Source organism: Triticum aestivum, chromosome 7D, assembly GCF_018294505.1.
Source record: "Triticum aestivum cultivar Chinese Spring chromosome 7D, IWGSC CS RefSeq v2.1, whole genome shotgun sequence".
NCBI classification, from domain to species: Eukaryota; Viridiplantae; Streptophyta; class Magnoliopsida; order Poales; family Poaceae; genus Triticum; species Triticum aestivum.
Window position 1 is genome coordinate 570,291,948 of NC_057814.1, and position 7,559 is coordinate 570,299,506.

Below are 7,559 nucleotides of genomic sequence, written 5' to 3' on the forward strand. Positions count from 1 at the left end.
GGAGGAGGAGGGAGGAGGAGGGAGGGGAGGAGGGAGGAGGGAAGAGGAGGGACGGAGGGAGTACCTCGGTGGAGGAGCAGCGCGGCGGCGGCGGACGACGGGTTCGGCGCGGGCGAGAGTGAGTGAGAGGGTCGGGCGCGTGGTGAGGATAAGGTAAGTAAGTAGTAGCGCGTTTTCGAGATACGCGCTACTGGTATGGAACGTAGCAGTAGCGGTGGTTGCATATACGTGCTACTTCTAAGTGGGGCTAGCCATCTGCGCCCAATACAAACATAGCAGCAGTGCGTTTTCCTAGAACACGCTACTGCTAAAGTAGTAGCAGTAGCACGGTTTACTTAAACACGCTACTACTAAGTAGCAGTAGCGCACTGTTTTGCCCAGCGCTACTGCTAAGATGCTGTGTATAAGGTTTTCCCTAGTAGTGAAGTGTTCGAACAAGTGATGTCGACACTGATGACTTCCCGATTAAGATAGGACTGCATCAGGGGTCAGCTTTGAGCCCTTATCTTTTTGCATTGGTGATGGATGAGGTCACAAGGGATATACAAGGAGATATCCCATGGTGTATGCTCTTTGCGGATGATGTGGTGCTAGTTGACGATAGTCGGACGGGGATAAATAGGAAGTTAGAGTTATGGAGACAAACTGTGGAATCGAAAGGGTTTAGGCTTAGTAGAACTAAAACCGAGTACATGATGTGCGGTTTTAGTACTACTAGGTGTGAGGAGGAGAAGGTTAGCCTTGATGGCTAGGTGGTAGCCCAGAAGGACACCTTTCGGTATTTGGGGTCAATGCTGCAGGAGGATGGGGGTATTGATAAAGATGTGAACCATCGAATCAAAGCCGGATGGATGAAGTGGCACCAAGCTTCTGGCATTCTCTGTGACAAGAGAGTGCCACAAAAGCTAAAAGGCAAGTTCTACAGGACGGCAGTTCGGCCCGCAATATTGTATGGCGCTGAGTGTTGGCCGACTAAAAGGCGACATGTTCAACAGTTAGGTGTGGCGGAGATGCGTATGTTGAGATGGATGTGTGGGCACATGAGGAAGGATCGAGCCCGGAATGATGATATACGAGATAGAGTTGGGGTAGCACCAATTGAAGAGAAGCTTGTCCAACAGCGTCTGAGATGGTTTGGGCATATTCAGCGCAGGCCTCCAAAAGCTCCAGTGCATAGCGGGCGGCTAAAGCGTGCGGAGAATGTCAAGAGAGGGGGGTATACCGAATTTGACATGGGAGGAGTCCGTTAAGAGAGTCCTGAAAGATTGGAGTATCACCAAAGAGCTAGCTATGAACAGGGGTGCGTGGAAGCTTGCTATCCATGTGCCAGAGCCATGAGTTGGTTGCGACATCTTATGGGTTTCATCTCTAGCCTACCCAACTTGTTTTGGACTAAACACTACTGGAATCTGGCATTTTGCCGTCCGCCACCTCTTTGCTGGCTGCCAGCTGACGGCAAAGAGGTCCTTTGTCGTCCGCTTTGAGGCGTACGACAAAGAGGTCCTTCGCCATCAGCTAGTTCTTTGCCGTCAGCTGGCGGATGGCAAAGAGGTGGGTGGGGTCCAATGGAGGTCTAAACCGTAACGACGAAGAAGAAGAGTATTTTAGTTTAGTTTTAGTTTATTTAGTTTAGTTTATTTTAGATTATTTTAGTTTTAGTTTAGAAGAAGAAGAAGAGTATTTTAGTTTAGAAGAAGAAGAAGATTAGTTTTAGTTTAGAAGAAGAAGAAGAAGAGTATTTTAGTTTTAGTTTATTTTAGATTAGTTTTAGTTTCTGTTTTAGTTTTAGTTTTAGTTTATTTTAGATTAGTTTTAGTTTAGTTTTAGTTTCTGTTTGAGTTTTAGTTTTAGTTTTAGTTTAGAAGAAGGAGGAGGAGGAGGAAGGAAGAGGAGGAGGGAGAAGAAGAAAGAAGAAGAAGAAGAAGAAGAAAGAAGAAGAAGAAGAAGAAGAAGAGAAAGAAGAAGAAGAAGAAGAGGAGGAGGAGGAGAAGAAGACGAAGAAGAAGACGAAGAAGAAGAAAGAGGAGAGGAGGAGGAGAAGAAGAAGAAACTAAAAAAAAACTAAATCGACACCCCGACACCCCGACCACCGACACCCCGACACCTGACACCCCGACCACCGACACCCCGACCCCGACCACCGACACGCCGACCCCGAAACCCCGACACCCTGAGACCCCGACAATCGACACCCCGACCCCAGCTATGCCGTCCGCCAGCAGACGGCAAAGATTCAAAGGTCTTTGCCGTCTGCTAGCAGACGGCATAGCTGGCCACGTGGCAGCTTCCCAATGCTGGCCTAGCTGAGCTCTTTGTCGTCTGCGAGCGGACGGCAAAGAGCGCCGTTAACCCCTTAACGGCTCTCACCCCACCCCATTGTCGTCCGCTCTCTTTGCCGTCTGCTGGCCTCAGACGGCGGACGGCATAATCCTTTGCCGTCCGTTTCCAGGAAGCGGACGGCAAAGAAGGCCTTTGCTGGCACGTGTTCAGACGGGCGGTTTGCCGTCCGCTGGCTGACGAGAAAGGACTTTGCCGTCCGGGATCTATACCTTTGTCGTCTGCCATGGCAGACGGCAAAGAAGCTGATTCCAGTAGTGAAAGGCTTTGTTGTTGTTGTTGTTGTTGTTGTTGTTGTTGTTGTTGTTGTTGTTGTATTAGATTTTCCAATTTTCAGTACTTACCACATGGTTGCACGGTGCTTAATTCAAATGTGAGGTTATGAGTTGTTATTACATTGCTTTATTCATAGTAGCTGCGCAAATGCTCTGGCAATAAATTTATTATTTATTATACATAGAAAATGTTTGCTAATTTTGCATTAGCAACGCATTTATTTGTTTCTTAGCACATCAAAATTGTTTACTTATAGGAAGATGATTTATGTAAACTAGCACATATGCCCGTGCGTTGCAACGGGAGAAAAAATAAATATGCATTTAAAGTTAGTGAGAATTAAATATGCAAGCAAAACCCTGTGTGCACGTGAAAGAGGAACATTTAGCTTCTCGGTTTCGCCGGACGTGAAGTAATCAATCCGCTATTTTTCTATTCGTTGATCTAGGGCATTTAAGAGTTTTGTTACGTCATAGTACGCCAGAGAAGGCCTATGAATTATTAAATCTACTTTTCCTTTCAATCGAGGAGATTTTAAGGTATGAAGTTTTTGAATATTGTAGGAAACGTGAACCATTTATAAAAGCCTGCACAGGTTTTTGAAAAATATGTACACTTTCAGAAAAACCCTAACCAAATTTGAAACAGGAACATCTTTTAAAATTCACCAAAATTTTATGAAATACCAAACTTTTTTTAATAAAAACATGAACATTATCTGAATTTGTGAACATTCTTTTGAAAGGGGAACATGTGTTGAAAATTCATAACATTTTCGAAAATGTTATCTTTTATACGTGAACATTATTTTGAATTATGAAATTTCACTAAACCAAGAATATTTTTTGAATTTGGAGCATTTTTTAAAATGCCACTTTCTTTCTGAAATCACGAAAAAATTGAAAACATTTTTTTTGAAAAAATGGGAAGCTTTTTCAAGTTCTGGGTATTTTTTAAAATAGCAACAAAATTTTGGAATTCTGAACATTTTCCAAAATTTGAATTTTTTTGGAAATTCTGAACGTTTTTTGAGAATTTTGAATTTATGAAATAAATTCTGTAAGAAAAATAAACTTGGAAAGAAAAAATAGATAAGGAAGGAGAATAAAAATAGAAGTAGAACACATAAATAAAGAAAAATGGGCCAACTCATTATTGGTTGTCATGTGCGAAGCTTCGACTATTTACCGACATATGCGGAAAATAGAATTTTCTCAGCTGCATGTGCAGAAAAATAAGTGGGCTGGTTTCGCTGGGCCACAGCGTGCGGCCCATGCACGAATTCTGGAAAAGGCTTCTTTTCTAGCAGACAAACACGTAAGAATTTAGTACTGCCTCAGATAGAAAAAAAATTCTTCGGTGGTGAACGGATGAAAAAATTGGTGAAACGCACCTTGCTTTATTAGTAGGAATAGATATAGATATAGATATAGAGGTATAGATAGATTATGTGCTTTTGTACAATGTACTATATGTAGATCATATCTTGGCCTATTACCAGACCAATCAACCAAATATAGATGCACTCTCCATCACTCACTTTTTCCCAAGGGCTAATAGGCTGATTAGACATTCCCAATACCTTCCTTATCTCCTCATGAATCCAAGGAAACAAACGATGCCAACTTATAAATGTAGGTGTCAATATTATTCTATGCATGTGCACACAAACATTTCTTCAATGATACACTCGTCCACAGTATCATGTGTTCTTGAACTAGAGTGACTAATACTACTTTTGTCTCGTTCATTGGACCAATTGTTTCAGACCATAATCTAGCCCGCCCATCGATCTCCAACCGACCACAATGGCAAAATGAGAAGATATGGAAGGCATCTAGATTCTTCATCTTTGGTAGTGCAATAGATTTTGACAGAGTTTCGGGAAAATCCACCACCAACAGATGGTTTCCACCAAGTAAAACATCAAGGCGGCTAGATTATGAGGAAAAAGAAGATCACTAGATCAGCAAGGGTGGAAGATAATAGGTAGAATTTCTAGATATGTGAAATACATGTATTTTCCAAATAGAATATTCTATACATGTTAATTTTTTAGAGTAAATGGCAACATAAAAGGTGGGCCTAGTTTCTATCACATACTAATGCATGTTGATTCTAGAGTAGTAACAATTTTGTGAGTTAATAAAGACGCATGTTTCTTATTGAGAAGATCCTATAGTGGATAATGGCTATACATTACTAATTTTTCAAATTGCTTATGGATGGGATCTTTATTCACTCATCTGATAATCCCACCGCTATAGGCAAATATGCATTGGTTGATGTTCTCAGATTCAGTTCTGCACTCATAACACTGACTGGGTAGGAACAAATGGAAATATTGCCAGAGACTGAAGGCGCAATGGCCTAACACCACAACACTACAACACTCAAGAGATCTCATAATTTTGGTGACTATAAATTATAAACTAAATCAACAATTTAGCAAAAGCATTAGACACAAACATAAACTATAATTCATCTTATAGCTAAGATAAAAATAAAAACAAGTATGAAACAAAAATATCACATAACGAGGACAATGGAAACACAACAGTGGGAGAAATGACCCGGTAGGAAGGTAGGTTCCCAGGATTTTTGTAAACCATGATGAGTAAATGGACCGTTGTGAGTGACGACGTGAAATCGTTGAAATTAACCCTCGTTCAATCACCCTGGATATATTTAGATTAGTGGGTGAAGGTTGGGTTAACATATGTATATCAATTGTTTATACTAAACATTTTTACTTTTCATACTTATATCTCATTCTCTCAAAATTTAATCTTAACTGGTATCATTTTGTATTATATTCAATAAAATTAACATGTCATATGAAAGATAAAAATTAGGGTATTATAATTCTATTACATATGTATTATAGTTTTATTACATAATTTCAATGTTAATGGTGAAAAATGCACACCAAAGTTGAAGCCTATATCATGAGAAAATGCACACCAAAGCAAAGCCCCACAACCCTTAATTAAATAAAGAACTGTATCTAAGTCATAAGTACAACCAAAAACAGACCTACCTTAGCCTACCTAAAGTTACATGAGGGTGTTAATCCAAGCCAAGAGCTTCTGCTCGGTCCTATCTCTAAGCCTATGTGCAAGAAGATTAATGTCAAAATATCCCCATAGATTGCGCCACTCAGATGACTATCAAATATATATGTATGTCTTGGTTATTTTTGTTGTAAATGTTTGTTAAGAGCTCTAAAGCTACCAGAGGTTTCTAGTGTGCATGATTGTCTATTTTTTATGCAAATAAATAGAAGTGATAATTATCAATGTAATAAATAGAAAACCCTAGAATATTATCAATAAGAAATTTTTCCTTGAATGGTTACCTTTCTCGTTTGTTGGCTCTTTTCTTGAAAAAGATGGCTTTCATATTCCTGGATTCAACAAGCACCAAGCATCAAATGCCCAATTTTACGATTGGTCTTGAAGTAGCATTAGTGAGCTCAACTCGCATGAAATACATATACCCCCCCCCCCCTCCCTCTAATAGTGAGGTGGATAACCAACTATATTTGAGAAAAACTACAAGTTGCTCACTGGTCATATAAACCGCAATTCCACAGCATCACTCTATCCCCAATGGGGCACACTGTGAGGGAGAGGTCTTTCCCCTGATTTTCTTCCCGTGAAGGAGATAGACCTTTTTTTATCCAAGAATATGTAGATAGACTTATATGTGGTGGGGTTCGCGGGATGGCATTGGTGGGTAATTTTGCTGGCTTTAAAGTAGATCTAATGGCTGTAATTTTCCGATGCACAAAATTAATGGCTAGACATTTGATGCATACGATTGGATGGTCGATATTTCACCCGCAGTTCACGGACACATCCAAAGTTATTTTCAGTTTTTAGTTTCACAAAAATTTCAGCACCAACCAAAATTACCAAAATTCAGTGAATTTCAGTTATTTTGATTTGCGTTCAGCGAAAGACCGAAATATTAACTTGAAATCAAACAAATATTTGAATGTTTTTTAAAATAATTGAGAAATATTTGAGTACATGTGTACTATTGAAATTGCTGGAATAGTTTGGCTGAAAGGTAAATATTTCAGTGACTGCTGAAATTAATGAAATTCAGTAAATTTCATTGAAATCTCACTGGAAGTGAAAACCATACTCTGCATCCACTGCTCCATAGCCAAGGAGAGCATCGTGAGTCAATCGTGAGGGAGAGGTCTTTCCCCTGATTTTCTTCTCGAGAAGGAGATAAACCATCTTCTTTATCGAAGAATATGGAGATAGACTTATGTAATGGTGGGGTTCGGGATGGCATTGGTGGGTAATTTCGCTGGCTTTAAAGTAGATCTAATGGCTGTAATTTTCTGATGCACAAAATTAATGGCTAGATTATTCTGATTTTTGTTGGATTTTGTAGCTTATTTATCTTTTTTCTAGTTTTCCCGCAAAATACTTTTATATATAAATAATAGATGCTCTTGGATTTCTATTTTTTTAGTAGGTGCTTTATGCACCTGGGCGGAGGGATATATATCGATCTAGGCCATACAATTTGCAGCGGGTTGACATCGATCATGGCCATGGCCACTAGGGGCTTTGAAACGGCGGCGAGCATGGCCTGCCAAAACGCCACCAGTAGTAGTTAGACTCTTGGTGTTTGCCAACAGAAATAAATTAGTTACATCTCGCGGTGCGTCGTTTCCTGTCTCTCTCGCCTCCTCGAGTCCCCGCGCGACGTAATTTACGCCGGCGAGTCGTACGCATGCGTGCGTCTCCTCGTCGCTCGCGGCAGCAAGTAAATTGTACGCGACGATTGCTCGGGCGTCGGGCAGGATGATGAATGCACAGCGACCATCACCGTATACGGTACTCCACTATATAAGAACATCCATGCGTGGTATCGCAACTCCATACCCACAGGACACATCTCGGTAGCTGCTGCCTCCACTCACA